This window comes from Camellia sinensis, chromosome 1 (assembly GCF_055761805.1).
Source record: "Camellia sinensis isolate YWXY chromosome 1, ASM5576180v1, whole genome shotgun sequence".
In the NCBI taxonomy this organism is placed as follows: domain Eukaryota; kingdom Viridiplantae; phylum Streptophyta; class Magnoliopsida; order Ericales; family Theaceae; genus Camellia; species Camellia sinensis.
The window spans coordinates 47,360,181-47,369,682 of record NC_138961.1 but is presented as its reverse complement, the minus strand read 5'-3'; the positions used below and the strand labels follow the sequence as shown (position 1 = coordinate 47,369,682).

General features: G+C 39.9%; 1 pseudogene; it reads right to left on the bottom strand.

Annotated features, from left to right (window-relative positions):
- Positions 1-3,091, bottom strand: LOC114259996 (putative folate-biopterin transporter 7 pseudogene; annotated as a pseudogene).
- Positions 3,092-9,502: the final 6,411 nt, after the last annotated feature.

The window sequence follows — 9,502 nt, the reverse complement described above, 5'->3', positions numbered from 1 at the left end:
GAAACTTCCTTTAATCTAATGATATTACGTCAAATGAAAACAATCAAAACGAGAAAGAACATGAGACATGTAAGTAAAAAATAAAAAATCGACAGCCTAGTCTTACATAATAGTAATACTATGCGCTCTCTCACTGTTATTGTTACTGTCCTTTCCTTTTGGTTTTGGGCACATTCGGAATACACGATGACCAAAAGAGAGGCAAGAGCGTGCATGCGGCCTGTACAATAAGGCCACGTGACAGGCCTGAGAAATCATTCCCCGTCACCCCAACATATGATGCAAGCGCAACACCCAAGTATCCACTCACTATAAATGCAAGAGCAATGGAAGACGTGAGAAATGCCATTAGAGATCCCTCACAGCCTGGTGGGCAAAGCTGTGCCACAAGAACACTAAATGGAAGAATCTTGAAGAAACACATTACTTCTAGTAAGCCTGAGAAGACCACAACATACACCGAATCCAGCATCCCCATCCTTCGATATATCCCTTTCACAAACAAAACATCCGACACCATGAAAACAGCCATAGTCGACTGAATGGCTGAGATTAGTTTCTTCGGTGGAACGGACATGAGTTGTTGATTATATGCGACACCCCAAAGCAACATTGCTACCTGTCCAAACGCCTTAGAGAACCCCAATACAGAAGAGTCAATCTCCAAATGTTGCGTCTGATAGAAAAGCATGGTGCCTGTTAAGGCTGGAATTATGGCATAAGACACTGCAAACCAGGTTATTGAGTGAGAAATTTCAGGTTTCTGCAATGCAACTAGGAGCTCTGAAAGCTGCTTTCTGATCCCAACGTTTGATGCACTCTTGGGGAGATTAAGTGAACTTTCACGAATCAAAACTGTTATAAAAACTGCATAGCAAGGATTACGCCAAACAAAAAGAACATTGCTTAGGGGGAGAGTCGGTCAACAGCAACACCACCAAGCATGTTTCCGAGGACTCCACCAATGGAGGAGGCTATCCAAACAAAGGACTGCAGCTCTCCTGATGAAGACATCTGGGAGTTCTTGGAAGAGGCACTGGCCTGTTTTCCAGTCTCTGCAACAATAGCATCATTTGCAACCTCAACTATTGAAGCACCAAAGTTCCCAAGGAGGAGATATCGGATGATTTTAAAGAATGAGATATGGGAAGGAGAAAGAATAGCAATGGCAATCCAGGACACTGCTTGTAAGAAAGCTGCACCAACATATGAATAGAATAAATTAGCAAAAATAAAGTTAGATAGCAAGGGGAGGAACAGGGAGAAGAGATATACTTCCTAGTACTTAGAATGAACCATGTCGATTATACTTCCTAGAACTTAGAATGAATCAATCCTGGGTAACCGTCACTACTTCAGACAGAGAAGAGATAATAATACGATGCAGATGAACAGAGAGAGAGAGAGAGAGAGTGAGTGAGTGGTGTTAATTAAATGTCACTACTTCAGACAGAGAAGAGATAATAATATGGTGCAGAGGAAGAGAGAGAGAGAGAGTGGTGTTGATTAAATGTTCGCAAGGACAGGGTGAGATGAATCCTTGCTGGCATTGGATGGACTGGACAGAAATGAGAGTGAGAGACGATTTTTTACTCGTGACTGAGAGCTCGTAGGGAGAGAAAGTGGGAGGGAAAATTAGGGAGCAGGTTAAAACGAAAAATCCAGTTCGGATCCTCTACAGTCGTTTCTCTGTACTTGTTCCAGTAGTCCATAAAAACGGCGCTGTTTTAATTATTAAGAGAGAGAGAGAGAGAGAGAGAGAGAGTGGGGGGGGATAGAGTTAAAGTCCAAATTTTTTAATTTCAAATCTAGTTTATCAATCAAAATCCTAACTTTTCAATCTAGATTTGAAATTAGATTTGAGAGTTTGGCGGACGAACCTGATTCAATCTATGGCGTGAGAGTGGACAACAATAGCTGAGTTTTGACATTCTTCTCAAAAGATTTCTTCTTCTCTTTGTTTTGCACTGGCGTACAACATTGGTCGACGGCGTTAGACGACGGAGGATGGTGCTTACCGGCTGAGAACGCAGATGATGGTGATTGTGCTCGACGGAATGCAGGTGCATCTCCCTCTCTCTATCTTCGTTTCTTTTCTGCTTCTGTTTCACGTTTTCATTTTATATTTTTTTAATGGGAAAAGCGAATGCCCTGATCCTCTAGAGTGATCTCCTACTGTGATCTCCTACAGTGAAGGAGAGGAAGTCCGACATATGTCACATTCAACTTTCAAGGACTGAGATTTAAACTCATCAAAACGACGTCATTTTGATAAGTAAATTGAAAAAAAAAATTAAATTTAAATTCTACAAACGATGTCATTTTGATAAGTGCACATGTTAAATTATGTTGAAAATTTATAAAATTTTAAACCGCCAAACCGATTTGCATCCATTCTCCAATTCGTCAATCCACATCCGCCGGATTGGCAGACGGATGCAGATTGATTTTTTCCAATCCGCCAATCCAATAAACGGATGGTGAATTGGAAGTTCCATGGCCGCAACCGACCCGCGACAAACCCCTACTTTGAACATCACTGATAAACAATTAATTACTCATAGGCCGAAATTAAGATCGTTCTTCAAAGACATTTGTTCAGTTGATCTTTCCAACTCGAAGGAAAAAGAAAAAGAAACAGGGATTGTTCTTCAAAGACATTTGTCTCTCCCATAAACAGCACCAAGCATGTCTGGAATCAGAAGTGCTCTTAGTTGAGTCAGTAGTTCATCATTGATTCATTGACCACTATTCTTCCTCTTCATCAACCCTTAATTAGAGTAAAAGCATATGATGGAAAATGAAATCAGAGAAAAATTAATTTCTAGTTTGCACCTGGTTAAGATGAAATTTTTGTGAGAAAATTATAACAATTGACTAATTTCAAAGACATTTATTATTTTATTTTATTTTATTTTTTGAAAGAAACTAAAATTAAGTTACAATCCTGATAGCGGTTGGGTTGTACAAAAAGTTTAAAAAGAAAAACTTTGAAACCTACTTTCTGGTGACTCCAACCCTCATGAGGGCAATATAAGCCACAATCCTGTAACCTAGGAGCATTTACCAAGAGCAAACACTGACAAGCCATATCGATCAACTCCCACAAGCTTAAGAACAATCCCTGATTGTACTCAGAGGCCGATTGTTCTTCAATTAATTAAGATTCTTAAAAGATCAACTCAATATACAATCTCAGAGGCCGATTGCTCTCAGAGGCCGAAATTACTCAGAGGCCAATTACTCAATAGACGAAGATTCTCATATGATCAACTCAATATATATACAGAGAGAGGTGTCTGTAAATCTTCTATCTAGAGAGAGAGAGAGAGAGAGAGAGAGAGAGAGATACCATAGTGTAGATCGATCGCCGTTCAGAAGTGTAGATCGTCGGCCGGTGGTTACCGTTGGATGAGAGAGAGCGTTGTTGTTTTTGTTTTGTTGGGTCTGCGAAGAAATTAGGGCAAACTCTAAAGAAAAGGGGCTGAGGCGTAAAAAAAAAAAAAAAGTAGTCACGGGCCGAACTGAACCCGAGAAACCTGAAAAATTAGGCCGTACCCGTCCGTCACATGTCACGCATCCATTCATCGGAGGCCGGGTCGGGTTGAGTGGTTCTGGCTGACCGGGTCACATGTCACGCATCCATTCATCGGAGGCCGGGTCGGGTCGAGTGGTTCTGGCTAACCGGCTGATCCATCGCACAGCAAACCTTTTGAATAGGGGTGTCCGCGGTTCGATTTGGAACGGTTTGCGGTTCGATTTGAACCCGCCCGCATGTATACGGTTTGAGTAAAAGTCAACTCGCAACCGCCCGCAATGCGGTTTGCAATTTGTGCGGATAGGATTCACGGTTATGCGGGCGGTTTACGAATTGAATTTTTTTTCAAAATTTTTTTGTTAAACCTTTTTTTTTTTCCCATTTTTTATCAATATTTCTTTTAGACATTTTTCCTCCCATTTTCTAAAATGCTCTAACATTAATAATTAATGAATTAAAACTTATAAAAAAACTTATAAAATAAAAAACACAACAAAATCCATTCGTAACCTAAGTAAATCATTCAAAGTCTACCTTCATCATTAACCTGCATTCATCTCAATTCGTAACTTAAACAAATCATTCAAAATCTACATTCATCATTAACTTGCATTCATTCCACATTCATCATTCCTAACCCAAATTAAAAAATCCTACATTCATCATTCCTAACCCAAATACAGAAAAAAAAAAAAAAAGAAGCAATTCTTCATTAACTTACCTTCATCCAAAATGCAAAAAATAAAAATAAAAATAAAAATTCATTAGCTTACATTCATCCAAAACCAAAATGCAATTAAAAAAAAAATTTGTTGCCAAACTTTTTTGAACGGTCAGATTTAAAAAAAATAAAATAAAATAATAATAATAATAATAATAATAATAATAATAATAATAAAATATGCGGGCGGGTTGGACGGGTGCGGGTCAAACCCACAATCCGCCCGCAACCCGAAAATTAGATAAAATTCAAACCGCACCCTACCCTAATATGTTTGCGAAACCGCCCATACATGCGCGGTTCGGATTGGGTAGGGCGGTTTGGGCGGGTCGGATGACCCTATGCCCAGCCCTACTTTTGAACACTCTGGTTTCTGGGCCTTGATGCCCATCCAACGACCCATCAGAATGGTTGAATTCTTTGTGTCTCTACAGAGTGTGTTGGTTCACACATTTTCTTTTTGGTCTGTTTCTTTGCCTTTCGTTTTCTCTGTGTAACTTGCTGCGGAAATCAGACAAGAATTTGAAATTTTCCTGGGCATGCTAATTAGTAGCAGATTGTTCATCCTGTTCAGTTCCTTAAGTTTTGGGCCATGCCTAACAGTTTCCAGTCTCATTAATATGTCGATACTTAAAATTAAGTATTTCCTCTCTTAAGTATGCTTAATTGCTGGTATTTGGCCATCTTCTTATTCTAGGACTTAATACCACCATGACAATGCCCCCTTTTTTGTATTTGGAAAAGAGAGAGGGGGAAGAAAATAAAAGAAAGAAAAAGAATGTGGTTGACTTTTCCAATATTTATTGACTGGCATAGATTGTTGTACTGAGATGAGAATGGTGCTTATGTAGATTAATGGATTCAAAAAGTTATTAACGGCTGATCCCCACGATTTCAAAGTGGATTTCAATTCATTTATTTTCAAATCCATGGTTTCTTTAACTTCAAGCCTGCTGCCCCTTTCACTTGATTTATATTCAGTGGCTTTCCATAGTTGCACAGCTTTTGTGCTACATCTGTTTCGGTTGTGTTTGCTTAGCTCCTACTTTTCTGGTCTCCTGTTTCATAATTTAATTGAGGTTCACTCTGCCATTCCAGCCTCTTTTTTTTTTTTTTCAAGTTAAAGTTGTTTACGGGTTGTTGTTTGCAATATTGTAAGTAAAGGAATATGCTAACTTGTTTTCATGCTTACAAAATTTTGATATAAATGATATGGTTGATTCAGAGAATTATGTGTTCTTTGAAAGTACTTAACAAAACCAAGTAGTTATGATTTGAGAGATTGAGAAGATAGATTATAGACATAAGTTGTCCTCAATGCTACTGATAGATAGATAATCGAACATGCAGGTATTTTCATGGACTTAAACCTGATGTGGGTGAGCATAGTTTCTTCTCTGAAGCTTCAGGAAGCAATAGGGATCTCGAAATGGATTCACCACCGGTAGCTGTAGACAACACGTGGCCACTAATGCCATCTCGAGTGTCCCTATTTCTCACATCGAAAGCAAGTGACAACTCCATGATACATCAGAATGATTATTCTCCACCTCATCCTCAACATTCATTTTTCAGCAGCAATGACTTTGGCACGGGAGGAGAACTTGTCAAAGAGGAGGGTGGTCATACTCAATGCCTTCGACCTTTCTTTGATGAGTGGCCAAAGATGACAAGGGATACTTGGTCTGGTCTTGAAGATGAGAGATCAAACCAGACCTCATTCTCCACCACTCAACTCTCAATTTCCATCCCAATGGCTTCTTCATCTGACTTCTCCACCGCAAGTTCTCAGTCTCCGCATGGTTAGTTTTAAATTTTAGTGACTTTTTTTTTTAATTTTATTTTTTTGCCTTTTTTTCCTGCAGATCTCCTCAATCTTTATATCACTGAATTTAGGTGGTTGCTATATATATAATATATATATATATTGTGGTGCAGATAGTTGAAAGAAGAATGTTTTTATTTTTTTGTTCCCAAGGATGGATGGATGGATGGATACCACCATTTTGAAGCAATATATATATATATATATATTGTGTGGGTGATTTTCCGACCACACTGCCCGCTTAGTAACCAGCTGGAGAGCACTGGCAGAATAGATGGCACCTGACGGACCTGCAACAGAAATATAAGAATCCCGCGGTGGTTTCGACCACCCGGGGGCACTCCGACGATTAAGTCAGTATATCTCTCAAAGATAAATCAAGTACTAAACTCACAAGCTTGAGTATCAAAAGCATACCTTAGACCCATGGGGGTGCCTTTCTTTTATAGCCAATACAATCCTAGTCCCAATAGGAGCCTGGCCCTAATGGACTTAGGATTGCTGCTAATTTGGGACTCCCAGTGGGATTAGGACTAACTCTCTAAGAGTCTCATCTTTATCCAAACTGAAGTCTTCTCCCAATCTAGGACTCTTGTCCAAATCCAGGTTGAGTTCCCTCTTTATTCTAGGACTCTTGTCCTTTATCCACTTATCTCGGATTCCGATATCTTCGAAGATAACCTCGGCCTTGCTGAGATCACCTCGGCGTCACGACCAGGACACGTGGCACCTCGGCTGACACGTCGGCGTCACCTTGCCACGTGTTGGTACTCAGAAAATATATCCCCACAACTGCCCCCTAGGTTCTATTACCTCGGCATTCTGAGGTGATGGAACCTACACTGTTCGTTCATCTGTGCCCCTCTGTCCGAGATCAAACTCGCTGACCTCAAAGTTCCTTGGACTTTACTGTCCACTTCTGTCAAGTATCAAGCTTCATGCTTTCCAAGCTGCTTGAAATCACACTTCCTAGCCGAGGTTCTGGTTCCATTAATTCGTAAACTCCAAGAGCTTTGCAACTGTTCCACTCACACTCTCTGGTGAGTTCCCGATTTCCAGTCATCTATTTGACTCCGGCGATTTTCATATCGGTGTTCATTTTACTTTGTAGGTTCATAAACTCTTTACTTGCTATTAAGCTCAATCTTTCATAACTCTTCTGAATCTGTTTACTTTGAATCTGTTTATTTGCTCTCTGTTGTCTTCTATTTTCATCTGTTTTCTGTTGCTCAATCTGTTTACCTTGAATTGTTTGAATGCCTGGCACTTGTTCTTGTCATATCCGCTTTCTGTTGCTAGCATCGTGTCTAGGTCATTACTTTCTTGTTCTTCACATACTTACTTAGCGCCTGTGCACTTGGCTTTATTCTTTAACTTTGTTGTCTTCTTGACTCTGAATTTTCTCTTTCTAGCTCTTTAAAAAATGCTCTGCAACTGTCTTCGTTCCTCTTCTCCGGTGAAGCTTATGTGATTCTCTTATTTTCGCATCCGTCGTCAGACTTCGGCAATTCTCATTCAAGCTTCCCTCTTTCTGGTAAGCCACTTTTCCTCCTGGTTTTATTTCTTGTTGCTTTCCAAGAAGCTTTGCTTCATTGTTAATCACCATTGCTGTTTTACCCGTTGTTTCCATATCATCTTCTTGAATACACACTGTTCACACATCTGTTGATTTCTGCCACTGTTCTTGGCTTGACATACTTGTGTAATCTTTTTGTCTTGATTTTCTGATAGCTTCATCATCATTCTTGATTACGAATTACATTCGTGTTTCTGTTTTCTGTGTCTTTTCCCAGATTTTTGCTTTCAATCCTTGCTTTCAAAACTCCGAGGTGCCAATCGCCAAGAAGAGCTTTGATTAAACTCTTTAGGGGGTTGATGCTGAGCTCGTGGCTGAGAAGGCTGCTGAGAAGTTCTTTCCAACTGTCTTCTGGGAGTGAGACACAACCTACCGCTAATGCCAAGTAGTTTGCTTCCTTCTTGAAATTGATGCCGAGGTAGCGGTAGAGAAGCTCCTCCAACTGACTGCCAAGGCCGAACCATTGTCGTCCGTCGAAGCAGATTAGTCCGACGTTCTTGCTTTCAGTCCTTAGTTCTTTAAGGTCTTCATTTTTGTACTTGCCAACCTTCTCAGCTCTTAACAAGCTAGTTGGTCATCTCGATTGATTATATCTCAGAAACGTCTTTCAGTGTTATCTCGGCTATACCAAACTTGTAAATTGCTACAAATTTCAACAAGTGGTAGACTTCATAATCTTCGGTTAACTCATCTTGTAATTTGCTCAAAAATTTCAACAAGTGTTAACATTCCTTGCTCCTTAATTATCATTCTTTCCCCCTACACCTTCTCCCTGCCCCCTAATGTGAACGTAAGTTGTACTTAGGATCACATTAGGGAAGTTGGCTTCGTGCCGTAGTCACAGACTTGATGTGTTCTTCTTTCGCCGATGTATTAAAAACTTCTAGTATTTAATTCACCCCCTTTAGACCCTCTTTCTCTTGGCCTTTGCAAACTATCGTCGCTGTTTCTTAAAGCATTTATTCCTTTCACAATTCTGGTCACCACTTCTGGCGTGCACTTAGTAGTTCTAATAAAAAATGACGTTTGACTCCGGCGAATCTTTTGCCGACATTTAACTTTGTGCACTCTTTAACTTGTAAATTCTCTCAGAATTTCAACAAGTGTTAAACATCATTTCGGTTTAACTTCGGTTAAGTATCATCTCAGTTTTTGAAGTTTTTTCTTTTTTTGTCGCTTGTACTCTTGTACCTTTTTGTTCTTTAGATAATGTAAGCTCTGTATATGGCCGATGTGCCTCCTTGTTCTTGAATGTCTAATTCAACTTTCCTTCTCTGAATGAAGTGCTCTTCGTCGCCCTCTTGGACGAGGATTTTCTTCAATGTCTCTTCACTCTTTTTGGCTGGCTCCTTGCCGACATCATCTAGGACCTCAATGTCCTCGTCTTTAATCTCTACCTTCCCTGGTTCCCGAATGTTGCAGGTAGTTTTCATTGCTGCCATAGAGCAATTCTTTGCCTGCAGTTGGTCTCCTCTGACTTCTTCAATCCCATGTTCTGTGGGGAACCGCAATAGTTGATGCAACGTTGACGGAACTGCCCCATTGCATGCAACCATGGCCTTCCCGAGATGATGTTGTAAGGTGAAGGCGTGTCAATCACGACGAATTCTGTTTTGATTTTCTTCTAACTGCTCTTGCATGATTCTATACTTAGAATATTTTTGTATGCCTTTCATACTTTGCCTCCTTTGTGTAATCTTCTCGGGGTTACATACCTCGGGTATAATAGCTACAAAACTTTTACTTCAGTAAGATACTGACCTGCAAACTTTTCATAAATTCTAACAAGTGTGAAACATATACTACTCAATGTTAACTTTGCAAACTTTGTCTCAAGCTTCA